At 40.6% G+C, this 26,608-nt stretch overlaps 1 long non-coding RNA gene across 3 annotated transcripts in view; it reads left to right on the top strand.

The window, feature by feature from the left end:
* The window catches only part of LOC121830156 (uncharacterized), a 31,402-nt gene extending 7,268 nt beyond the window's left edge, over positions 1-24,134 (top strand). For 2 of the 3 annotated variants that reach the window (XR_013052084.1, XR_013052085.1), the window contains 2 exons: positions 17,634-17,840; positions 22,912-24,134. This is a non-coding gene — a long non-coding RNA (uncharacterized LOC121830156). Of the gene's footprint in view, positions 1-17,633; positions 17,841-18,692 lie in introns of all 3 variants that reach the window. The other variant, XR_013052086.1, reaches the window with a different exon arrangement.
* The last annotated feature ends 2,474 nt before the right edge of the window (positions 24,135-26,608 follow it).

Here is a 26,608-nt window from a genome sequence, read left to right as displayed (position 1 = left end):
TTCTCTCTCTTCGACTAGACTCCTGGAGCTTGGCCTGGTGCTTGGCTATAGATCTCTGCATCTTCTTCCATCAGTTACTGGATGAAGGCTCTGTGATGATAGGGTATTCACTGATCTGACTACTGGGGTAAGCCAGTTCAGGCACCCTCTCTACTATTACTAGTAGTCTAAGCTGGGGTCATCCTTGTGGGTTACTGGGAACTTCCCTAGCACCAGATTTCTCCCTATCCCTATGATGTCTCCCCCCTATAATGGTATTTCTTTCATTGCTGTACCACTCCAACCCTGTTCCAGCTCAACCATCCCATTCCCTTATGTTCTCATCCCCCATCCCTTACCCTCTATTGCCCCTGTCACCCTCAGTTTACTCATGGAGATCTCATCTATTTCCCCTTCCCAGGGGGATCGATGCATCTCTCTTCTACTTCAGGCAGTGAGGGATCTATAACCGGAGTCACTATTTGCTTTGGTGTATCAGCTATACTCATTCTGGTTTCCCCATCTTGTTAGCTAGTTTCTCTGAAGCTATGGGTTGTAGTCTGGTTATCCTTTGCTTTATATCTAGTATCCACTTATGAGTGAGTACATACCATGTTTGTCTTTCTGAGTCTGGGTTACCTCATTCAGAATGATATTTTCTAGTTCCATCCATTTCCCTGTAAATTTCATGATGTCATTATTTTTTACTACTGAGTAGTACCCCATTGTGTATATGTACCACATTTTCTTTATCCATTCTTTGGTTGAGGGGCATCTAGGTTAGTTTCCAGGTTCTGGCTATTACAAATAATGCTGCTATAAACATAGTTGAGCAAGTATCCTTGTGGTATGATTAAGCATTGCTTGGGTATATGCCCAAGAGTGGTATCATTGGGTCTTGAAATAGATTGATTCCTAATTTTCTGAGAAACCACCATACTGATTTCCAAAGCAGCTGTACAAGTCTGTGAAGTAAATAATGAAGGAGTGTTCCCCTTGCTCCATATCCTCTCCAATATAAGCTGTCATCAGTGTTTTTGGTCTAAGCCATTCTGACAGGTATCAGATGGTACCTTAGAGTCATTTTGATTTGCATTTGCCTGATGACTAAGGATGTTGAGCAATTCCTTAAATCTCTTTCGGCCATTTGAGATTCTTCTGTTGAGAATTCTCTTTTTAGCTCTATAACCCATTTTTTAATTGGATTGTTTGGTATTTTGATGTCTAGTTTCTTGAATTCTCTATATATTTTGGAGATCAACCCTCTGTCAGATGTGGTGAAGACCCTTTGCCATTCTGTATGCTGTTATTATCTTATTTACCGTGTCCTTTGCCTTACAGAAGCTTCTCAGTTTCAGGAGATCCCATTTATTAATTGTTGGTCTCAGCATCTGTGCTAGTGGTGTTATATTTTGGAAGTAGTCTCCTGGGCCAATGCCTTCAAGGCTACTTCCTACTTTCTCTTCTATGAGGTTCAGTGTAACTGGATTTATGTTGAGGTCTTTGATCCACTTGGACTTGAGTTTTGTACATGGATATAGACATGGATCTATTTGCAATCTTCTACATGTTGACATCCAATTAAGCCAGCACCATTTGTTGAAGATACTTTCTTTTTTCCATTGTACAGTTTCGGCTTCTTTGTTAAAAATCAAGTGTTCGTAGGTGTTTGGATTAATGTCAGGGACTTCAACTCAATTCCATTGGTCCACACATCAGTTTTTATGCCAATACCAAGCTGTTTTTATTACTATAGCTCTATAGTAGAGCTCGAGGTCAGGGACGGTTGCCTCCAGAAGTTGCTTTATTTTACAGGATTCTTTTAGCTATCCTGGGTTTTTTGTTTTTCCATATGAAGTTGAGTATTGTTCTTGCCAGGTCTGTGAAGAATTGTGTTGGAATTTTAATGGAGAATGCATTGAATCTGTAGATTGCTTTTGGTAAGATTGCCACTTTTACTATGTTAATCCTACCTATCGGTGAGCATGGGAGATCTTTCCATTTTCTGATATCTTCTTCAGTTTCTTTCTTCAAAGAATTAAGTTCTTGTCATAAAAGTCTTTCACTTGCTTAGAGTTACCCCAAGGTATTTTATATTATTTGTGGCTATTGTAAAGGGTGATGTTTCTTTGATTTCTTTCTCAGCCCATTTAGAATTTGTATATAGGAGGGCTACTACTTTATTTGTAGTTAATTGTGTATCCTGCCACATTACAGAGGGTGTTTATCAGCTATAGGAGTTCCTTGGTTGAATTTTTGGGGTCATTTATGTATATTATCATATTGTCTGCAAAATAACGAAGTTTGACTTCTTCCTTTCCAATTTGTATTCCCTTGATCTCCTTTTGTTGTCTTATTGCTCTACTTAGAATTTTGAGTACCATATTGAATAGATATGGGGAGAGTGGACAGCTTTGATTTCTACCTAATTTTAGTGGAATTGCTTTGAGTTTTTCTCCATTGAATTTGATATTGGCAGTTGGCTTGCTGTAATTTGCCTTTATTATGTTTATACAAGGTATGTTCCTTGTATTCCTTCTGGGTGAGTTTGCTTCTTTTTTTCTAGAGCTTTCAGGTGTGCTGTTAAGTCACTAGTGTGAGATTTCTCCAACTTCTTTATGTGGGCATTTAGTGCTATGAATTTTCCTCTTAGCACTGCTCTCATAGTGTCGCATAAGTTTTGAGTATGTTGTACATTCATTTTCACTAAATTCTAGGAAGTCTTTAATTTCTTTTTTATTTCTTCCTTGACTCATTGGTGATTCAGTTGAGCATTATTCAGTCTCCATAAGATTATAGGCTTTCTGTAATTTTTGTTATTGAAATCTAACTTTAAGCCATAGTGGTATGATAAAATAAAGGAGGTTATTCCAGTTTTTTTTTTTTTGTATATGCTGAGATTTGCTTTATGATATGCTTCACTTCTTAAGTTTGTTTGATTGGAAAGGGTCCATGGGTTGCTGAGAAGGCATATTCCTTTGTGTTAGGGTGGATTGTTTTGTTGTTTGATTGTTTGTTTTGGTTTTTCTAGACAGGGTTTCTGTGTGTAGCTTTGCACTTTTCCTGGAACTCACTCTGTAGCCCAGGCTGGCCTCGAACTCAGAGATTCACCTGCCTTTGCCTCCTGAGTGCTGGGATTTAAGGCGTGCGCCGCCGCCACTGCCGCCGCCGCCGCCTCCACCACCACCCAGCGTTAGGGTGGATTGTTATGTAGAGATCTATTAAGTCCATTTGAGTCATAACATCTACTAGATCCCTTATTTCTCTGTTAAGTTTCTGTCTGGCAGACCTGTTCATTGGTGAGAGTGGGGTATTGAAGTCTCCCCACTACTAGTACGTGGAGTTTGATGTGTGATTTAAGCTTTAGTAATGTTTCCTTTACATATGTGGGTGCCCTTGTATTCAGGGCATAAATGTTCAGGATTGAGACTTCATCTTGGTGGATTTTTCCTGTAATGAATATATAATGTCCTTCCCAATCTCTTTTGATTTATTTTAGTTTGAGGTTTATTTTTTTAGATATTAGCATGGCCATACCAGCTTGCTTCTTAAGTCCATTTGATTGGAAAGTCTTTTCCCGCCTTTTACTCTGAGGTAGTGTCTCTCTTTGAAGTTGAGATGTGTTTCTTGTATGTGGCAGAAGGATGGATCCTATTTTCATACCCATTATGTTATCCTGTGTCTTCTTATAGGTGAATTAAGTGCACTAATATTAAGGGATATTAATGACCAGTGATTGTTGATTCCTATTATCCTTTGGTGGTAGTGTATGTGTACTTCCCTTCTTTGGGATTTGCTGCTATGGGGTTGTCTATTGTCTGTGTTTTTGTGGGTGCATCTAACTTCCTTAGGTTGGAGTTTTCCCTCTAGTGCTTTCTGTAGGGCTGGATTTGTGAATAGGTATTGTTTAAATCTGGTTTTGTCTTGGAATATCTTGTGCACTCCATCTAAGGTGATTGAAAAATTTGCTGGGTATAATAGTCTGGGCTGGCATCCGTGATCTCTTAGTGTCTGCACTGCTTCTGTCCAGGACCTTCTGATTTTCAGAGTCTTCATTGAGAAGTCAGGTGTTATTCTGATGGGTCTGCCTTTATAAGTCACTTGGCCTTTTTCCTTTGCTGCTCTTAATTTTTCTTTATTCTGTAATGTTTAGTGGTTTGATTATTATGTGATGAGGGGACTTTTGGGGTGGGTCTAATCTATTTGATGTTCTATAAGCGTTATATATCTTTATAGGTATTTCCTTCTTTAACTTGGGAAAGTTTTCTTCTATGATTTTGTTGAATATATTTTCTGTACCATTGAATTGGTATTCTTATCCTTCTTCTATTCCTATTATTCTTAGGTTTGGCCTTTACATGCTGTCACAGATTTCCTGGATATTTTGTGTTATGACTTTTTTGGCTTTAGTGTTTTCTTTGACTAATGAATCTATTTCCTCTATTGTATCCTCCACACCAGAGATTCTCTCTTTCATCTCTTGTATTCTGTTGGTTATGCTTGCATTTGTAGTTCCTGTTCATTTACTCAGATTTTCTGTTTCCAGCATTCCCTCAGGTTTTGTCTTCTTCGTTATTTCTATTTCAATTTTCAGGTCTTGAACTGTTTCCTTCTCCTGTTTAATTGCTTTTCCTTGGCTGTCTTTAAGGGATTTATTGATTTCTTCTAATTTTTTGTTTGTCTTTTTCTCAATTTCTTTAAAGGAATTTTTCATTTCCTCTTTAAAAGCCTCTATCATCTTTATAAAGTTGTTTTTAAGGTAACTTTCTTCTGCTTCTTCTACATTGCTATGTTCAGGTCTTGCTGATGTAGAACTGGTAGGTTCTGGTGCTGCCATTTTACTCTTTATGTTGTTGTGTGCATTTTTGCACTGGCATCTACCTATCTCTTCCAGCAATAGGTGCAAGAGGTGTCTGTATCTGAGGGAGCTGTTCTTGGTCCAATCTATGCTTGCTGTGTCTGTGTTTCAGGGGGCCACTCTCTCTTGGTCCAATTGGAGTTCTTGGTCTAATTAGAGCTGGTGGATTCTGTGTCTCAGGGAGCTGCTCTTGGTCCAATCAGAGCTTTAGGTTCAATCAGAGCTGGCAGATTCTGTGTCTAAGGAAGCTGCTGAGGTTGCAGAGGAATAGGTGGGTTTAGGGTAGGGAGTGGGTATTGTAAATTGTAAGTTCCTATTGGAGGTGTTTGTGGTAAGACTTGCCCACAGGGTCTTCCCTGCTGGCCTGCAACTGGAGCAGTGATGGGTAAGGTTGGGAGAACACAGGTTATGCCTCAGAACCTAAGTCCTACAGGCAGGACTCTCCAGGTGGGAGAAGAGTCACTCACCTCTTGGTCCAATCAGAGCTGGTGGATTCTGTGTCTCAGGAAGCCACTGAGGTCACAGGGGGATGGGTGGGTTTGTAGCAGGGAGTGCATCTTGTAGATTGCAAGATCTGATTGGGGGAGGTATTGGTGGGGAAGACTACCAGCAGGGGTCTTCCCTTTTGGCCTGCAACTGGGGCAGAGATGGGTAGAGGTTGAGCCAGTTTTAATATTTTTAGGAAAAATGCAGGTTACTACTCCTAGTTCAGACATATCCAATGTTTTTCTGAAAGAGGTGCACACTGCACTGTGGTGGAATATATCACATTTTATACAGCTGTGTGATCTTCTGCTCTTTCTTGGGGATTTGTGGTTGTGGAGACATTAAGTTCTTCTTCCTCGTCTTTCATATGAAACATAAGGGTAAAAGATGGCCTTGAATGGTCAGGTGCCTCTGGTCAGTTCCTCGAGAGAGATGGCCCACTCCCTGTCTGAGTCCTTTGGTACTTGCTCTCTGTCACAGGCCGCCTTGTATCTCCCACACGTTAAAGTAAGAGGAAAGTGCTTCTTGAGACTTACTAGTTCTTTCACTATTAGTCTCTTCCTCCTCAGGATGGGGTTACACAAAGGCAGACTATCTGCCCTGTTCACCTTTTGTGTTCTTTGTCCCCATGTGAACCACCTTACACAGGGACAAGAATGAATATGAGTGGTGATAGGAAAATCAAATTTGATAGATCAGAGGTGGTCTTGTATCTTGGAAGTTTCCATAAATACATGGTGAGAGAGAGGGGAAAATGAGAAACACTAAAGAGGTCGTTTTCAACTTAGGAGAGTAATTGCTTCATTGTCTGAAAACGTTTCCTATGGAAGACATGTTTCACAAATCTATGGTGCTCTAAACTGTTTTCTAACTTTGATATTTAACACAAGCCTTGGAGTTCAGGAGTTACAGTCAAGCCGAAGAAAGGAAACATCATAAGAAAATACCTTGATATTTCCTTTGTCTTGTTACAATTCCTTTCTTCCCCCTCTTTCCTTTTCCATCCTTTTTCCTGTTCATGAGCTTTCCTGTCTTTTTTTTTTAACTACCATGAAAACATGGTATGCTAGTGCTTGCTAGTACCAATGCTGTTAAAAATAAGAGTGCTCTTAATTTTTGAATAGTATTAGAGGGTTTCTGAGCTCCTACCCCCTCTTCCCTCCATCTAAGGGACATTCTTTTGGCTCCAACACCTTTCTTGGTTTATCTCTGGGAGGATGTTCTTGAGATAAAAGTCAAGCTAGAAGACACCTACTTTTGAGTCTTGAGTCACATGCTACTGCCGGGCCATTGCCTCACTATGTCTTGCTTCCTGACCCTGAGGAGAAAATTTCAATATTTTCTGTGGCAGTTCCTCTTTTAAAATCTTTTCTCTATTCTTGGTATATTCATTCATCTAAATAGAATAAAACTGCCAATGTCTGCAAAAGGTGCTTGAAAAGCAAATTGCATATCTAAAAATGCCTTTATTTTCTCCTTGATTGATGACTGGTTAGATAGTATGTTGGAAACAATTCCCCTTTAGAATTTTGAAGCCATCTTTCTCTCTTCTCTGTATTCCAAGGTGGCTTTGCCATGAATAAGCATAAAGCAACTTCCGCATATACATTTGTATTTAAAAGCTTGTTTTGACTTGTTGCTGATGCTGCTTTTACATCCTCAGAAACTTATAAAGTCTCCTCTGGCTCCGCAGTTTGCAGCTCCATGCTGATTACCCAATGTGCTCTGCGGTCAGCAGGCTTCACCCTTTCAATCTGCTAGCTCATGTCCTCAGTTCTGAGAAATGTTCTTAAATTATTTTGTTGATGAGATATTTTCTTGGTCACATTTTCTCTTTCATCTTTGTGGTTTTTCCATTCCTAATGACATATTTTCCTTTCCTACTTTATACCTCCTTCTAGTTTTAACTCTTGCTTAAGAAACTTTCCCCGCCTTTACCTTTTAAGTATTCCACTGAGTTTTCTATTTCAATTTAATTTTTTAGGAGCTCTTTTAGTTTTCTGAATGTTCTTAATCTAAAGTATCCTACTAAAGATGTGGTCTCATTGGCTTTCAGGGGTTTTGTTTTGTTTCTTTTTGTTGTTGCTATTTTGACTGATGATCTATTTGGACATTTCTGGAATGAGACTTCCAGAGCAATATTGCATAACCCTGTCCTTTACCACAACTCTTCAAGTCTGAGAATAATCTTCTCTAGACCCCATCTTTATGTGATTAGTTCTGGCTAAGAAAGAAATTTCCCAATGATAGGAAGGAAGAGGCAAAGTTGGGAGGGCACAGTGATGTATAGATGGAAAGCTGTCCAGTGGGCACTAGCCTCTTATCCCAAGTACCTATTCCACTGACTTCTGTCCTAAGCTACCAAGTAAGTGCTTGTCTGTGTTTCTACAGCTGCTGTAGCTTCCGTAGCCTGCCCTCAGCTTCCCCTCTCTATTGTATGAGGCAAGGTAAAACAGCAACACATCTTTACAAAATTAAACAAATGCAACATATCTTTGCATAGTTAAACAAATATTCTGCCACACAGAATGACTGTCTTGTCAGTTGTGGTGGACAATGACTTTTATCCTATGATTTTCTTTATCTAGATTTGCACTTCTCTGGGCTCCACCCATGTTTGTGTAAGTTCTGCTTTCCTGACTGAGCTCTAATGTATATTCTCCCAATGTCAACATTTCTTGGGCTAGCTAAATTTTTCCATCGTTCTTCTAGTTCTCAACCTTGAGAGTAAAGACCCAACTTCTTAATGGCTGAAAGTTCACAAGGCATAAAGCTCTTTATGGTTTATATTAACCAACTCATTGACTTAATTTTCAACTTCCTGTTTGGTCCTCTCTCCATGTCTTAACTGTGTTAGGAGTCCCCATACTGGAATCTTTTATTCTGTATTCCACAGTTGACCACACACAGCCTGCAACAATGTATGGAGAAGGAGCAGTGTCAAAGGCAGAGAAGGCTCTGGAAGCCTGACTGCCCCTGAGAGGCAGTCTTACTTTCCAGGGCCCCTGTTATGACAGATTCTCAATCTTTTTGAAGATTCTATGGCTAAAGAGTGCTTTGGAAACTTTCCTTACTGCAGTCTTAGGATGGGGCTTCTAGAATTAGTAAAGATCGTTATCTCATGCCCGTTTGTTTTACTACTTCCAAAACTCCATTAGGCTTTATCTTTAGAGGTTAATATTTTTTCAGTTAACTTATTTAAAGGTAATTCTAGTGCAGCTAAAGTTTTTCTGTGTCCTGCCTGGTCCACAGTCAGGACAAATCTCTCTCACCCATTGATCCCACAGCCACTCAGACACAGAGGCTTATATTAATTGAAACTGCTCAACCATTAGCTCAGGCTTATTACTGACTAGCTCTTACACTTAAACTCAGCCCATTTATGTTAATCTATATGTTGCCATGTGTTCTGTGCCTTTACCTGTGTGCCATTACATGCTGCTCCCTGAACAGCAGGCTAGTGTCTCCTCACTCAGCCTTCCTCTTCCCAGAATTCTCCTCTCTGCTGGCCCCACCTATACTTCCTGACTTGCCACTAGCCAATCAGCATTTTATTAAACCAGTGTACAAGGGCATTATCCCACAGCATTCTAAATTCTTGTATAGCTAAAAGAAATAATACAGAGAATTTCATATACTCTTCACTCAGTTCCCCCATATCATACCCTCTATGAAAATATCAGAAAAGGTCACCTTAGTGTAGTATTTGGAAGAAGAGGAATTAGATGCTATGCCACAGCTATCTGCACATTGAATGTCTAGGAACAGAAGAAAAACCACGAAGTGAAAGTGTGGCCAAACTTTATTTTCTGCACAACATGACACATTGACAAACAAATCAGCTAACAAAGCTCTGAGGTAACTATACTCCCAAGAAACTCATTTTGCAACACAGTACAGAATAAACAAACTTACAATGTTCATGATTTTATATTCTCCCTCTTCTAGGCTCTTTCTTCACACTGAACCAGATCTGATAGAATATTTTAATCAAAACTGGACAATTATAAAATTGGGAATTGTTAAGAATTATGTTCTCTTTAAAGACATTTTGTTGTTTTGTTTTACATTTTGTTTATTTCTGTTGGTATAAAAAAACTAGCCTGGCGGTGGTGGCGCACGCCTTTAATCCCAGCGCTTGGGAGGCAGAGCCAGGCGGATCTCTGTGAGTTCGAGGCCAGCCTGGGCTACCAAGTGAGTTCCAGGAAAGGCGCAAAGCTACACAGAGAAACCCTGTCTCGAAAAACAAAAAAAAAAAAACCTAATGAGCCAATAGGCCATATAAATAGAGAATGATGATCAATCTTTGAACACATTGTTGTACTCTGAGTCTTTCTAAATTATGTGAGGCAGTTGACTACTCAAATAATGAAACCATCTGAATGGTCCACTTGCACCTAAGTTAGCATAGTCACGGGAAATTTGCACTGCATACTCAAAGTCAGGAGGCAGGAGTGGAGGTCAAGAGGTAACTAGAACCAAGCTACAGCTATACTTAAGGCACAGACAGTGGAAAAAGAAGGCCAGTTGCTTGGTTGTGTGCATATACTGTGATCTGTTGAGGATGTCAGTGGAAGGAATACTGTTTTATGAGAACTGTATTCTTGGTGGATTTTTCTCTGTGTTTGGCCAACAACTATGATTTGAATGTAGTGTGCCTCATAGGCTCATGTTTCTGAACAGTTGGTCCCCAGCTGATGGTACTGTTTTGGAAGATTTTCAGCCCTTTTAGAGGTGCAGCCTTGCTGAAGGAGTGAGCACTGGGAAGCAGCTTTGAGACTGGATAACACAGCCACACATCATGTCTCATTTGTTATATTTGATCAAAAAGAGACAAAAGGAGTGGATAAGCATTTATAAACAACAACACGATGTTTTATTTTCTTTTGTTCTGCAGCCTTTTATTTCAGCTCATTTGCAAAGCTGACTCAGAACATAAGGTTGCACTGTTATAAACTGCAAGCTTCAGTCATCTATGGATGCACCAGAGTCCAGTGCAACTTTAGAGGCTTAGAGCCCCAGCCCGTTGTGATTGCTCATGAATATAAGACTGACTGGGAGAGACACTTGTAACCGTGACTGGATAAGGAACCCTTGACTACATGTTGTCTACATGGACCACCTGATCAAATGCAGATTCATGACACCTTCTGAGACCCAGTGAATTCTCTTGGATTGGAAACTGGAATCTCATTATTTCTTTTAAACAAGAAAGTGATTGATAAACATTGACACCTGAGAATAAGGAAATTAAAGTTATGAAGGAAAATAAATTGCCCTGAAGGGTAAGGGGGTTGCTATCTAGATAGAATGGAAGTGTGCTAAGCCAGAGACATAGAAAGACAGGTCATCATGGCAAGGAGAAGTTAGAATAAATTTCGAGTACCAAGAATGAACTTTATAGTTCCAAAGAGGAAAAAGACCTTGCTGAAAACTAATTTCCTGTCAGCCTCACAACAACATCCCAGCTCCTTATCACAGTCTAGTCCCCATCTATTGACAACAGCTAGTCACTGGGGTATGGGTAGGAATGCAGTTGGTTAGAGTCTCCAGTTTATTAGCCATCTGTCAGCATGGTGCTCACACTGTGGAAACAGCAACTACAGCCTCAAAGAGAATAAGCTTTAGCTTGTTGGTCTTGGTAAGATGAGCTGAAACTGACTACAGATCCCTGATTATCTTGATCCAAAAAAGAAAAAAATCTTTATGTGTGTAGGCAGAGGAAACTGCTCAGAGTGATGACCTCCTTCATGACTTGTAAGGTCTGTGAGTGAATGTTGTGTTGGCTACTAGGGTGTGGCTCTGGGAGGGCTTTGTTTTATTCTACCTGGGAGTTCTACAGCATGTTTGCATGCTAGAAACCGACAAAAGTTGGAGCGGGACAGGCAGAAAAGCTGAGAATAAAGAGTGGGCAGAATCCATTGTGCTAGGGAAGCATCTGCTCCAGATCAAAGTATGGAGAGTTTGTCCTCTATTAACAAAGGTGAGTCAAGTTCAAGAAATGCGTAAATGCTGGTGTCTGGATAAGAATCCATTCCATCTCGAAGCTGCTTCTCCGGTTTTTCCTAAGACCATTTGTGTTCAAGAAAAAGGAATTTTATTATTTCACTTCTCTCCTTTTTTTCTTTCCTCCTCCTCCTCTTGTGTACCATGTGGTACTTTCTCTCTGAGCTAGAAGGTATGGCCAGCATAAATAACATCCAATCATACTTATATGTTTAGGCTTACATAGTCTTATGTGGGGTGAAGACTCTAAGTATTTTCTTTGATTAAAAAAATGCTCTGAGGTCTAAATGAAAAGACCCATTCACAGAAATAGAAACCCTAACTAAAACACACTGTTTAGTTTTTGTCTGGATGTCCTGTCAATTGGTAAGAATTGGATATTGAAGTCTCTCACTGACATGTAAGGACTTTAGTAATGTTACTTTTACAAATGTGGGTGCCATAGCATTTGGGGCACAGATGTGAAGAATTAAAACATCATCTTGGTAAATTTTTCTCTTGATGAGTATGATATATCCTTCTTTGTCTCTTTTGATTAGTTTCGGTTTGCAGTCTATTTTGTTAGATATTAGAATGGCTACACCAGCTTGTTTCTTAGGTCCATTTTCTTGCAAAATCTTTTCCAACCCTTTACTCTGAGGTACTGTCTACCATTAATGTTGAGGTGTGTTTCTTGTATTCAGGAGAAGGATGGATCCTCTTTTTGTATCTGTTAGTCTGTGCCTTTTTATGGGGAACTAAGTTCACTGATAATGAGAAATATCAATTAGCAATGACTGTTAATTCCTGTTATTTTGTTATTGGTAGTATTGTTATTGTTGTTGTTGTTGGTGGTGGTGGTATATATGTGTGTGCGTTTCTCTTCTTTTGGTTTTGCTGGTGTGAGATTATTTACTTCCTGTGTTTTCATGGCTGTAGTTAACTTCCTTGGGTTGGAGTTTTTTTCTAGTACCTTCTTTAGGGCTGGATATGTAGAGAGATATTGTTTAAATTTGATTTTATCATGGGATATCTTGTTTTCTCCAGCTACAGTGATTTAAAATTTTGCTTGGTATAGTGGTCTGGGATGGCATTTGTGGTATCTTAGAATCTGCAGGATATCTGTTCAGACCCTTCTGGCTTTTAAAGCCTCCATTGAAAAGTTAGATATAATTCTAATAGGTCTGCCTTTATGTTACTTGGTCTTTTTTCCTTGAAGCTTTTAATATTCTTTATTTGTTCTTTATATTTAGTGCTTTGATTACTATGTGGTGGGGGAATTTTCTTTTCTGGTACTATCTATTTGGTATTCTATATTTTTTGGTATCTTTATAGGCATATCCTCCTTTAGATTAGGAAAATTTTCTTCTGTGATTTTATTAAAAATATTCTCTGGGCCTTTGAACTGGGATTCTTCTCCTTCTATCCCTATTATTCTTAGGTTTGGTCTTTTCATAATGTCCCAGATTTTCTGCATGTTTTGTGTCAGGAATTTTTTAGGTTCAATATTTCCTTCAACTTATATATTCATTTCTTCTACTGTATCTCCAGTGTCTGAGATTCCCTCTTCCATCTCTTGTATTCTGCTGATGAAGCTTGCCTCTGTAATTCCTCTTTGAATTCCTAAATTTTTCATTTCCAGAACTCTCTCAGTTTGTGAGGTATTTTTTTTTTATTACTTCTGTTTCCATTTTCAGTTCTTGAACAGTTTTACTTACTTCCTTCAGCTGTTTGTTTTTTCTTGGCTTTCTTTAAGGGATTTATTCATTTCCTCTTTAAAGGCCTCTATCATCTTTATGAAGTTGGTTTTAAGGTCTTTTTCTTGTGTTTCAGCTATGTTGGAAAATTCAGGGCTTGTTATAGTAGGATAACTAGGCTCTGATGATGACATATTGCCTGGGCTGGTTTTGATTTTGTTCTTATAGCGTCATCTTAGCATCTGGATTTGGGTCTAGATTATAGGTCTAGGTGCTGATTTCTGAGTTTCTTTGTTGGATGAGTATTTTTGTCCCTTGGTTTCTGTTTCCTCTCTGGTTTTCTGGCTACTGTGGTCTGTGGTTGAGCAGAGGTCTCCACCCAATTGAGGACTGGACTTCTGGTGACGATTGTGGCAGAAGAAGGGTTCTCTGTCCCCATGATGGGGGCTGCAATGCAGTGATGAAGAGGGATGGGGGCACAGAGAGAGTTGGTGAAGTCCAAAGGTGGGTGGCCTACCTGGACTTCTGGTGGCCTCTCAAATAATGGAAGAAACAAAGACATCTGTATACTTCTTTATCTCTACATCCAGAAGATTCTCTATAAAGATTCAGTGCCCTACACAATAAAAGAAATGGTTTTATGCAATAAGAGGTATTTATAGAGATTTGGAAAGTGGCTACTTCCTTGGGAAACAATTTTTTTTTTTCTAAAAGGCAAGGAAGGGTCAATGTAGTTCATGTGAATAATTTATGTATGTGGAATATTCGAGACAAGTGAGCTTGTTCCGCTGCCTGCTCTCAACAGAAACATTCCCCAAGCAGCTATAATCAGACAAATGAAATGACCTTCAAGGTAAGCCATTGGCCACCAGGATGGGATCATTCATTCCATACAGATCTCATGGCAAAGCCTTGTCTTTCCTCAGGGTGGCAGGAAATGGCTTTGTTTGGATTTTACTGAGCTACCCATGCTAAGGAAAAGAGAGTCCCTAGAGCCATCTTAACATGCACTCAACAAAGAGCAGTGTTTACAGAGCCCAAGCCCTCTCCTCAGCCTACTTGTAGTTCTTCCTGGGTTTACATGAAGTCTCTGTGTGGGTCGTACTGAAGGGAGGCATGGTATGCGATAGATACCAAGTCACAAAGCTCACTGGTAAAAATGTGACCTTCACTGGGTTCCGTTTCCCGAAGTGAATCCTACAGCAGAGGAAGAACTGGCTGCTGAGATGGGATTAGGGACTGAGCCTCCCTTTCCATCTGTGTCACAGGCAATTTTGGAAAAGGTAGTCTGGTCCCTCCCCTTCCCATCCCCCAGCCTTCCGAAACAGCAAAACCCAATGGCATTTTCTGATTTGGCCTCTGGAGTAAGGTAATGTAAAGCAAGCAGTCAAATTCTTTTCTTGGCATTTTTAATACCAATTGCCCAGATAAAACAGAAACTGCAGTGGGCTTCGTCACAGCAACTGGATGCGAAGATTAATTAGCAGGTTTTCTCCCTTTTCACTGCTGAACTGACTGTGTGGGTGACACGCGGCCCCCTCTCTGTGCTCTGGCTGATGGATGGAGCATTCAGCCCATTAGCTGAAGGGCCTTTCAGCAGGATGGCACGTCTGTCCTGCGTGACTATTTATAGGCTACTTTGTTCTGACAGACCCTTTCATTCTAGCTACTCCATCTGAAATTGTTGGTTTTGAACTTTCCATTATCCCTATGAGTTCTATGAGCCAAGTATTATTTGCAGTTTCAGGCTGTGAATATTATTAGGTTGAAGTGATTTAATGTGGCACATTAGGGGCAAATGTACTACACATATCACTGTCATGGAAACAAACTGGGCACAGACTAGAGGCATGAGGTAGAATTGTTATGGACCAATGATGCTCAAAATGAAATTCCAAAAAATGTATGTGACATTCATCTCAAATAGATATGCTACCCACCAGAGTTCCTTTGCCTCCTGAATTGAGCTGGCTTTTGTAGTTGGTTGATTTTACTCTTTACTCTTTTGGCTCTTTGTTGTTTATTTTTTTGGGGGGTCCTCCATCCAGCTCCCAAATAAATACACATGGAGACTTATTATTACTTATAAATACCCAGCCTTAGCTTGGCTTATTTTTAGCCAGCTTTTCTTAACTTAAATTATCCTACATACCTTTTGCCTCTGGGCTTTTTCCTTTTCTGACTTCTGCAATCTTACTTTCACTCTTACTCTGTGTCTGGCTATGTGGCTGTGTGGCTGGGTGACTGGCTCCTTTTCTTGCTCCTTGATCTCTCTTGCTTCCTGATTCCTCTTTTTCTCCTCTTATTTATTCTCTCTGCCGGCCAGCCCCACCTATCCTTTCTCCTGTCTAGCTATTGCCTGTTCAGCTCTTTATCAGACCATCAGGTGTTCTCGACAGGCAAAGTAACACAGCTTCACAGAGTTAAGCAAATGCAACATAAAAGAATGTAACACATCTTTTCGTCATTAACCAAATATTCCACAACATAAGCAAATGTAACACATCTTAAAATAATATTCTACAACAGGCATTAAAGTTTCCCTATAACTTGACCGAGAGCTGCTCTCCTGCTCCATCTCCATCTTAAACTCTCACCAGCCAGTACAACTATGATCTCTTGTTCCCTACCAGCATCTTCTTTTGCTCAGTGCATCTTGCCTCTTGGTCTCTGTTGTTCCACATCCTCAGCTGGAGTGTCTTTGTCTTAGCTGGCAATGGGCTTTGGTGTCTCTTCTAGTTCATATTTCTGTCACTGTGATGAATCACTGACAAAAAAACAACACAGAGGAGGCGAGATTTGATCTAGCTTGTACCTCCAGGTTACAGCCCGCCATTTCTAGAAAGTCGAGAACTAGTCACATTACATTCAAGAACAGAGAGAAAAGGATGTATCCATGCTGGTTGATTACTTGCTGTTTATGTTCAGTTAGTGTTCTTAATTCTTATAAAATTCATGGTCCAGCCCATAAAATGATGTTGCCCACATTTAGGACAAGTCTTTCCCCCTTAATTAATAAGCCAAGCCCTACAGACATGCCCACAGTCCAACCTGATTTAGGTAATTCCTCATTAAGTCTGTCTTCCAAGATGACTGTAGGCTGTGTAACTTTAACAGTTAAAACTAACCAGGACATTTTACTCTTTGACAACTTGACAAATAAATACTACTTAGGTCATAACTTTGGAACTCTTGTTGCCAAATTCTCTTGTTAATGTATGATGTGAAATGTGGTTGAACTCTGAAAATCTCCCATTCTTCAAAATTCTAACACTTAAAAATTCTAAAGTCTCTTAAATGTGGGCTTCTATGAAATAAAAAAAAATGAGTTACGTAATTAAACATTTTTATTCCGAAAGTGAAGAATCAGTGTATAGCAAATGTACAATCACATTTAAAAAAAAGAAAAAGAAAATCTAGCAATGTGACTCAAACTGTGTAGCTCATTGTCCAGCAACTGAAGCCTGTAATCTTTTGGGCACCAAAGGACTTAGGCAGCCTTGCCTCTCTAGCTCTGCCATCCACAGTGCCCACTTCCCTTTTAGGATGCGACATTCCACCCCACAGCTCTTCTTGGCAGATCTTGCATAGTCCAGGCATTTCCAATATTCTGGGGTCCCTGTTGCAACTGAGGTTTAACCTTCACCAGTAACCTCTCTGCAGACACTCTGACCCTGTCACAAGATGCCAAGCCTCAGATGCTCTCCATGAATCCTTCAATCTTGCATTTTCATGGACAACTATTCCATTGGTATTTAATATTTAGAATGTGGGTGCTATGAAGGAGGAAGAGGCAGGCTTGAGTGGAGAGGATGGGGGGAAGGGAGTGCTGAGAGAGGGATAATTAACTTTAAGAATATTTAGAAAAGTAATATGAAAACTTACTACTTTAAAACTTTATACATATATATGCATGTATGTACATATATGCGGATATACATTTATACATTACATATACACACACAGTGTGTGTGTGTGTGTGTGTGTGGAGAGAGAGAAAGGACAGCTGAATCAGAGATAAGAAAATGAGATCACTATTCTTTCCAGCTCCTTAGCGGATCCACCGCTTTGTCTCCATGGTCCTGGTTCTGGCTATACTCTGCATTGACTTTTTAGCATTTCCATTGTTCTCTTGTGGATTCTCAGCTCTCCTTGAGTGTGGCATTATATTGACTGTGTTTGACAAACCACTTGCCCACTATGCTCAAGCCCTGAGTTTGGCCAAAGGGCTGCCTCCCCCTAAGGCAGGATTTGAGAGGTCAGCATTGGATGTGAGGAAGGCACGGCTTTTACATCTCAGGGGTGGGGGTTTCCAAATGGGGGATTTGGCGGGGTTATAGGGGCAGAACTTAAGCATAACAATTTAGTCATAACGACCTCCTGAAACAAAGACATGGTTGCAAGGTAGGCATAACAAGGTGGTCATAGGTGGTCATATAACATTTTGAAACAAAAATGGGGTTGCAAGACAGTTATAACGAACTTTTGAAACAAAGACTTGCTTGCCATTCCTGGAACAGACAGTACAGAGCCATTTGTAGTTAAGGTTATAGGTGGGCATAGCCCAAACCTTGAGAAACAGAGCTTTAATCATAAACAGAAATGACCTAGTTTTTTTTTGCTATAAGATGGCTTTTAAGCCAAAGATAGAGGCAGGCTGGTTCTTCAGACCGACTTCTGAGCAAGCAGAGCTCCACCGCCCCCAATGTGGTGAACGCAGCCCGGGCCAAATTCCGCACTGTCGCTATCATCGCTCGCAGCCTGGGGACCTTCACCCCTCAGCATCACATTTCTCTCAAAGAGTCCACCGCGAAGCAGACTGACATGAAATATAGGTGTGGATGAGAGGTCTCTCTGCCCGGGGTTTTCCTGTTCTTTGCAAGTGGAGTCAGGCAGTTCTTCCGTTTTGAAGTGACTTAACTCAGTGCTGTTTTGCTTTTAATTCTCAGGTGTTTGCTTTTAAATTAGCCTTTTGGGGGGAGAGGTGAAAAAGCCCAAGGTGGTGTGCAAGCATGCGTGCGATGTTTAAGATGTGGCCCATTTTGTATATTCTAAGTGTTATGAGCACTTAAGACCTAAATGAATTCCAGACCATAGAGAAAAGGCACAGAACCTGGAGATTCTTCTGTCAGGAGAGTTTGTCAGGAACAGAAGTATGTGTCCTGCCTGATGCACAGACAGGAAATTCTGGGCTTACCCTATCAGAACAGTTTTTCATCCCACACTGCACCCTTACCTTTGGGAGACCATGGTAACATGCTAAGTACAGCTTGGGTGGGGTGGTGAATGGGGTTGGGAGGGAAACAGGAAAATAAGGATGATAGTGATCAAGACAACAGTGTACGTATAAGAAATTGTCTGAAGAACACATTCAATAAAAGAAAAGAATCATTCAAAAATAATGTTCCTACTGTCTGTGCCTCATTGTTGTAGTTGAACCACAGGCGTTTGTCGAGGGACAGTCTTGTCTTCAGAGGATGTCTTAGTTAGGGTTGCCGTTGCTGTGCTGACACACCATCACCAGAAGCAAAGGAAAGGCTAATTTTGCTTATACTTACACATCCTTGTTCATCAACAAAGGAGAGTCAGGCAGAAACTGAAGCAGGGCAGGAACTTGGAGGCAGGAGCTGATGCAGAAGCCAGGGAGGAGTGATTCTTACTGGCTTGCTTGGTCTGCTTTCTTATAGAACCCGGGATGACCAGCCCAGGGATGGCACCACCCACAGTAGGTTAGGCCTGCCCACATCAATCGCTAATTAAGAAAATGCCTTACAGTCGGATCTTAGGGAAGTTTTTTTTTGTTTTGTTTTTTGTTTTTTGTTTTTCTTCTCTCAACTGAGGCTCCTCCTTTCAGATGACTCTAGCTTCTGTCAAGTTAACATAAAAATCATCCAGCTTTTGGAGTCAGGAGCTCCATTGGGGTTTTTCTGTCAACAGAGTTGAACTCAGTTTGGACTGTAACGGTCTCACCCTCAGTATTGGCAGCATGCACACGGCGTCTTTCATCGCTTGCAGCTAAGCACAGTTCTTCACTGATAGCCGTCTGGGTTCTTCAGCACTCTTGAGTCACACATTGTGTTGACGAGACAAAATGCTTCTTTTCCAGTCCTTGTCTCACTTGGAAACACTCCATCTATGACACTCAGGTGATTAGTGTGGGTGTGGCTCGCCTCTCGCTTTCAATTTCTGCCCTGGGTCACCTTTGTGAACAAGAGATTATGAAATAATGCCCAACACATGCCAAACTATCTTAGGGTTGGGGGAGCAGGGAGACGACTGCATGCTTTTCCAAAATAGTGGAATATTTTTATTACCTGAGTCACTGTGCAGGTTGGTTTTTATTGTCACCTTGACACAACCTAGAGTCACCTGGGAAGAGGGAACCTCACCCAAGAGATGACTTACACCGTGTTCATGAGAGATCGTCTTGATTATGGTTGATGTTGGAGGGCTCAGCTCACTGTGGACAGCATCATTTCTTGGAAGATGGACTTGAGCTATGTTAGAAATTTATCTGAGTAGGAGCCAGGCAGCAAGTGAATAAGCTGCATTCCTTCATGGTTCTTTCTCCAGCTCCCTGATTTGAGTTCCTGCTCTGACTTCCTCAATGACAGATCATGACCTGGACATGGAAGCCAAATAAACCTTTCCTCCCAAGTTTCTTTTAGCCATGCTCTTTTATCTTTTATCATAAAAGCAGACTGAAACAACCATCTTCTAGTTATAGTGAGTATTTTTTAAAAGTACTGTTAGGATAGAAAATTCTCCTGTGAGAATTTAGTTCACAGTCATTGGTTCATGTGTACTTTAAGATTAGTGTCTAGAACTCGAAATAACTAAACACCAAGAAAATAAACAACCTAATTTTCAAATGGGCAATGGAGTTGAAAAAGTTCTCAAGAGATACAAATAGTTAAAGTGCATTTTTAAAAAAAGGTTTAACATCCTTAACCACTGGGGAATTGCAAATGAAAACTGCTTTGAGATTTCATTTTACCCTAGTGACCTAGTGTGCTCTCTATTGCTGTGATAAACACCATGACCAAAAGCAACTTGAGGAGGAAGGGGTTTGTTTCATCTTACAGCTTACTGCCACGGACTGGCCCACCAGGAGTACCACAACCGTAGGAGAATCAGGGCTTGGGTAGTCAGGAAGGCAAGGATTCGGCGATTGACAGACAGACAACACACTCAAAAGTGGTTTGAATCTGCTGCAACTTTACTTCTGCAAATCAGTAGTTTATATACAGAAAAGAAAACTATCAAGTCATACAGGGAACAACAAGAGCTTGGCAATAATTCAATTACATCATCTTTAAAAAAACATCAAGCACACAGTTACTAATCGGCGCTAGACATATCCCTTCACTCACAAGAACTTTATGACCCAAAGATCAGTCTGTGTTTTATAAACTTAGTACAGTTCCTAGACTTGTGTAGGCTTCTTGTAGCTGTGTCCTTCATCTTTATCTCAGCCGCTCACTAGTTTATTATGCACTTCTACTTTTCTGGTTCTCATGACCCATTTAGCCAATTTGGATGCTGCAGATCCTCCCTAAATATTTCTTCAGTTCTTTACCATATATCTCTTCTAATATAAAACCTTTTTACCTGCTGGAATATGGACACTTGTACTTTTACACCTGTAAGGGGAAAGGGTTCTGCTGTAGTCCTTAAGTTTTCCATGCTGAACTTCCTCAACAGAGGGGCCCACTATCTGCCTCCTATGAGATAATGTTTTCTGCCATAAATCACTTTAGTTGGGATTCCTAAAGGATTCCTAGTGGGTGAGTGTTCATTCCCTAGAAGTGCCTGAACTATTATACTTTCTATTATCTAGCAGCTTGAGGCTTGAGGTCTTTAAGGAATAGTTCATTCTGCTATATCTAAATAAGGTCCATCCATGTCCAGCTTCCCCTTTCCTCCATAGTTCACAACCCAGGCATTCATTAATTTTGTCTGTGTTTTATAGATTAATTAGAACATTATCAGAAAAGCAGTTATACAGAACCCATAGCCCAGAGAGCTCATGATCTGTGAAGCATGTCTCCTTCGAGAAGGAGGCATAACACGGGCACTCTGCCAGGGACCTCCAGGGAGCTTAGTCCCGTGGGACACGTATCTCCCGTCCGCTATTATTGACATAATTGTTCATGTCACACGGACGACACTGGAGTTGGTGTGGCAGCTTACTGTTCATCATGAAGGGAAGTCAGAATGGGAGCTAAAGGCATAAACCTGTAGAAAGGAAATGAAGCAGAAGCCATGCTTACTAGCTTGCTCTTATGGCTTGCTCAGTCTACTCTCTTATATAATCCATGACAACCTTCCTGGGGTGGTATTTCCCACAGTGAGCTGGACCCTTCCATGTCAATCAGTGTGGTGGTTTGAAAGAAAATGGCCCCCAAAGGAAGTGGCACTATTAGGAAGTGTGACCTTGTTGGAGTAGGTGTAGCCTTGTTGGAGGGAGCGTGTCACTGTGAGGGTGGGCTTTGAGGTCTCTTATACTCAAGATATACTCAGTGTGGTAGATAGTTTACTTCCTGTTACTTTTAGATCAAGATGTAGAATTTTCAGCTCCTTCTCCTACACCATGTTTGTCGGCATGCCACCATGTCCCACCATGATAAAAATGGACTAAGCCTCAGAAATTATAAACCACCACAATTAAATGTTTGTCCTTAATGAGTTGCTGTGGTTGTAGCATTTCAAAGGAATGAACCTACAGATTCAAAACAGTAGGGTCTTTATGACACAGGATAACAAAAGGATATTCATGAGGAGCCACAGTGAAAACCCATTATCGGTGGTGTAGCAGAAACCAGAGGCCTCAAACCAGACCAATGACTTGTGGCAATGAATATTTGCAGGCAAATATGAATGGACTAGACTGTGTGCTTCAATGGGCCACACTATAGCTTCCACAAAAAGATTCTTCTTCTTTTCTGTTGTTTTTGTTTTTGTTTCTGTTTTTTGTTTTGTTTGGTTTGGTTTTGTTTGGTTTTGTTTGGTTTGGTTTGGTTTGATTTGGCTTTTCTTTTAAATTTGGTTTTGATTTTGGGGGAGGTTGCAAGGGCAGATGTGAGGAGATGGGGAAATAAGTGGAATCAGAATGCAGGAGGTGAAGTACACAAAGTACCAATAAAAGTTTAAAAAAAAAAGTTGCTGTGGTCATGGTGTCTCTTCACAGCAATAGAAACCCTAAAACAGAAGTTGGTACCAGGAGTAGGGTATTGTTGTGATAAGCCTGACCATGTTTTTCTTTGGAGAAATTTGGTCTTTGGTACTTTGAATTAGAAAAGCAGTGGAATGCTTTAAGTGCTGCCTAATGGATCACACTAATAGGAGCACAGAAGATTTGGACTGTTGGGGGATTAAATCAAGAGGTTTCAGAGGGGAAGAATTGTATTATGTTACCTAGAGATTGTTCTTATATTTTTCTGAAGCATGTGACTGCTTTTTGTCCTTGTCCAAAGAGTCTACCTAAGACTAAAGCCAAGTGATTTTAGATTAATTATGTTGGCAGAGGAAATGTGAACGCAATCTAGTATAGATTCTATCATATGATTGCTAGTGTTAACTCTAATGAAGATTTATAATGAAAAAGAGCAAACTTAGAAAGTAAAAATACAAAATGTACAATTTGAGGAGAAAAGGAGCACCAGAAGTGGAATGGACTTGCCCCATATAGGAGCAACAAAGTCTTCCCCTGAGGGATGCCAAAGCCTTTCTCAGGTCTGAATGTGAATGTTGATAGTATGTACAGAGTGGGTCCGCTGTAGTTTTCTCCCTCCAGATGTTTAGGACCTGAATATTAATATTACTTTCCTACAGAGACCACTCCTATTGAGATTAGCAAAACCTACCTCCTTGTACAGCTTATATAACTTCTTTTTTTTTTTGTAGATGAATACAATAACTCTGCATCTCTATTCAACTGTACATAATAAACACAGTGACCTTCCGGGACCCTGCAGCTTCTCCGATCCAAGAGCCTAGACCCCCAATTCTAGCTTTTCTATGTCCCTGGTTTGTCCTCTTTATTTCCTATGCCCCTAGTCAAATCCTTGGAGCCATGCAAGGATTCAGCAGATGGAAAGGTGTCTATCAGGTCCCAACCACAGCTGAGGAGTTACCAGTACTTCATGACTGCTGGAAGAAAGAGGATGGGTGAGTTCTCTTCTGGGATGCAGCCACCGCAGGCTGTCCTTGCTGCAATGGATAGCCATACACCCATGGACTAACTGGATTAGGTGTCTAAAAAAAATGAGTCCATGAAGTTAGAAGGGAGGTTTGGGGAAGAAGAGTTCTGAGAGACATTAATGGAAAAGATTGGAGGATAGATTTGATCAAAAAACATGTACCATATACAAAATTCTCAAAGGATAAATTTTTAAATGTATTTTAAAGTGTAACATGTTATTCCAAGTTAAGCATGTTACATTTGCCACCACTTTTCCATGCTTTAGAATCAGGCAAGAGTATTAAGGCCAAATCATTTTAGGTGACAGTGTTTTAATGTCAATTTCAATATTGATAACATAGCATGATCACTAGAAATGAGTGAAGTAGCAATGCCTATTCCTGAGAGAAGTTCAGAGGCTGCCTTAATTTCTCTTCTTGTTGTGAAAAATATCTGACAAAATCAGCTTAAGAAAGAAGATCTGAGGCCGGGCGGTGGTGGCACATGCCTTTAATCCCAGCACTCGGGAGGCAGAGGCAGGTGGATCTCTGTGAGTTCGAGGCCAGCCTGGTCTCCAAAGAGAGTTCCAGGAAAGGTGCAAAGCTACACAGAGAAACCCTGTCTCAAAAAAACAAAAAAAAAAAAAAAACAAGAAAGAAAGAAAGGAAGGAAGGAAGGAAGGAAGGAAGGAAGGAAGGAAGGAAGGAAGAAAGAAGGAAAGAAAGAAAGAAAGAAAGAAAGAAAGAAAGAAAGAAAGAAAGAAAGAAAGAAAGAAAGAAAGAAAGAAAGGAAGGAAGGAAGGAAGGAAGGAAGGAAGGAAGGAAGGAAGGAAGGAAGGAAGGAAAGAAAGAAAGAAAGAAAGAAAGAAAGAAAGAAAGAAAGAAAGAAAGAAAGAAAGAAAGAAAGAAAGAAAGAAAGAAAGAAAGAAAAAGAAGAAAAGAAAGAAGATCTGATTCTGGATCAGAGTCCAAGGTACAGTTTGGCATGACAGGCACTTATAGGAGGCAGGAGCTTGAAGCAGCTGGTCACTGCGTCTGCCATCAAGAAACAGACAGCAATGACTGCATGCATGCCAGTGGTCAGCTTACATTCTCCACTTTATACCATCCAGAATGCCAGCACTAGAAATGGGTGTGACTCACAGGGCAGATCTTCCCACCTCAACATAGTCAAGACAATCCTGCAAATATGTCCAGAGGTCCACTTCCTAAGTAATTCTAGATCCCTTCAAATTGAGAGTTAGCACTGCCCATCCCAGATGCCATATTGCTTTATACTGAGTATCAATCAATTCCTTGGTCAGAGCTGCCCAGGAAGTTGAGGGCACAAGACTTTGGTCTCCTAACTCCAAGAACAGGATTCTCTAGTCTTAAATTTTCATGGTGCAACTTTCTGCTTGTGTCCTTTTTTTAAAAAAAAAAAAAAACAGGAAAAAATTAAGTGCAAGAAGCACTTCTAAAAATGACACACCCCTTCTCTATGTAGGAGGTTCTCAGCTTCATCTTTTATTTCTAGATGCAAGGCCTGCAGTGTACTAAGAGAACTAGCCCAGGTTTTAGTCTTCTGTAGAACTGAAAGGGCCTCAAAGTGTCCCCACAGCAACTCTACACTGTTGCATGTCCTAAAGCTAGACATAAACTAACTTCCAGATGATAATGTGGATACCACTATGGCATCTAAAGTACTGATGCCTCGGAAAGAGATTCAGCAAGCCATGAACAGATGAACAGATGGGGCCACACATCAGTGCCAGGCAGAAGTACTCATCTGGCCATTCGAGACTGCTTTAAAAACATTGACCTGGAAAATGAGATTCAAAATACATTTAAACGTCTTTACAGGTTAATCTTCTGGTATCCAGATTAGAAACCAAACCAGAAGCCCAGCAGTGGTTTTTGTTTGTTGCAACTGACAGCCAGAGAGGACTTGCATGGGCCATCTGGTCAGCCCTCGTGAGAAATCTGCCCTGTTTTTCCAATTTGCTCCATGCAGCAACTACTTATAAGGTCTTTGAAGAAATATTGTGTAATCTCTTTTCACAGCAGGGATGGAAGATTTGACTTGTCATCTTAAGAACTAGCATCATGGGTTGGCAAGGCAGCTTAGCGAGAGGTGGGGTGTGTGTGTGTGTGTCGGGAGAGAGGAAGTACATGGTGTTTGCTCTCAAGGCTAACAACCTGAGTTTGATCACTAGGATCCACCTAAAGGTAGAAGGAAGAGCCAATGTCACAGAGCTGTCCTCTGACCTCCACTTGCACGCTGTGGCAGGCATGTCCCCCACATCATGCACACACAATTTTAGTGAGTTAAAATAAAAATTCTTTAAAGGAATCAGATTCATATACTATGCTTTGAAGTCTTCAAAGAAAGCCATAAGGTGAGTGTTTGAGAACTCTTGTCTCTTGTCTGGACCCTACAGTCAGGTCAGGGAGAAAAACAAAGACAAAAGGCTGAGGGGTAAGAAAACAAGGGAGGCTCACAGAGGTGCACAGAGGATTAACCTCCTGTAGACAACGGGGAAGAGGGACTTTTCCATCTTGGTCCTTGCACCTGCTCAGGTGTCCTGAGTGTTCCACTATTGGACCATCCAGGAGCCGGTATACTTCATGGTTACACAACAGCCCTGCTGACAATGTACTCAGCTCTTTAATGCCGCATTGGAATCTTCTCTGTCTGTTCTCCACTGAAGGGAAAATGAGCTGGTTTTTTATGTATTTTTTTAAATATATTATTAATTTCCCATGTGTATGTGCAGTGTTTTGCCTGTATGTATGTCTGTGCACCAGGTCCACACCTTGTGCTTGGGGAGGCCAGACAATGGTTTTAGATCCTTTGGGTTTGGAGTTAAAGGAGATAGTGAGCCATGCGGGTGCTGGGAAAACAGCCCAGGTCCTATGGAGGTGTCAGTGCCCTTGACTACCAAGCCATCTCTCCAGCCCCCTTAATGCACTCTTATCATTTATCATTTCAGTCTGGCAGACTTACATCTAAAGGTAAGTGTGTATTCCAGTATTAATCAGCAAGGAAAGTTTTCTCTTTTGGTAATTAAGAGAAAACTCCCAGGAGCATGCTTCAGACCCATACAGTTTCTCAGGGCTTCTGTAGAAGAAAAAACTCCCGTGGAGCATGTGCTATGAGTAACCAACTCTCCGTTTCTTTGCAATTAATTTCTATTTTAAAATAGCTTTGCATGCTGACTTTTGTTCTAGTATCTGTGGGCTGAGGCCACAGCAAGTTCATTATAAAAGTCAACTGCAGAAATAATGTGGTTTTAAGGAATGCTGCTTCTCCCTCAGCTCAAGATCCAGCACAGTGTTCCTCTGGGCAATTAATGTGGTTTCAACTCACTGATACCAGTTGTTTTTTTTTTTTTTTTACCTCTATCTGCACAAGCATCTCTTTTATTCTCAAGTCTATATA

Source organism: Peromyscus maniculatus, chromosome 6 (genome assembly GCF_049852395.1).
Source record: "Peromyscus maniculatus bairdii isolate BWxNUB_F1_BW_parent chromosome 6, HU_Pman_BW_mat_3.1, whole genome shotgun sequence".
In the NCBI taxonomy this organism is placed as follows: domain Eukaryota; kingdom Metazoa; phylum Chordata; class Mammalia; order Rodentia; family Cricetidae; genus Peromyscus; species Peromyscus maniculatus.
This window is presented reverse-complemented; position numbering and strand designations above follow the sequence as displayed.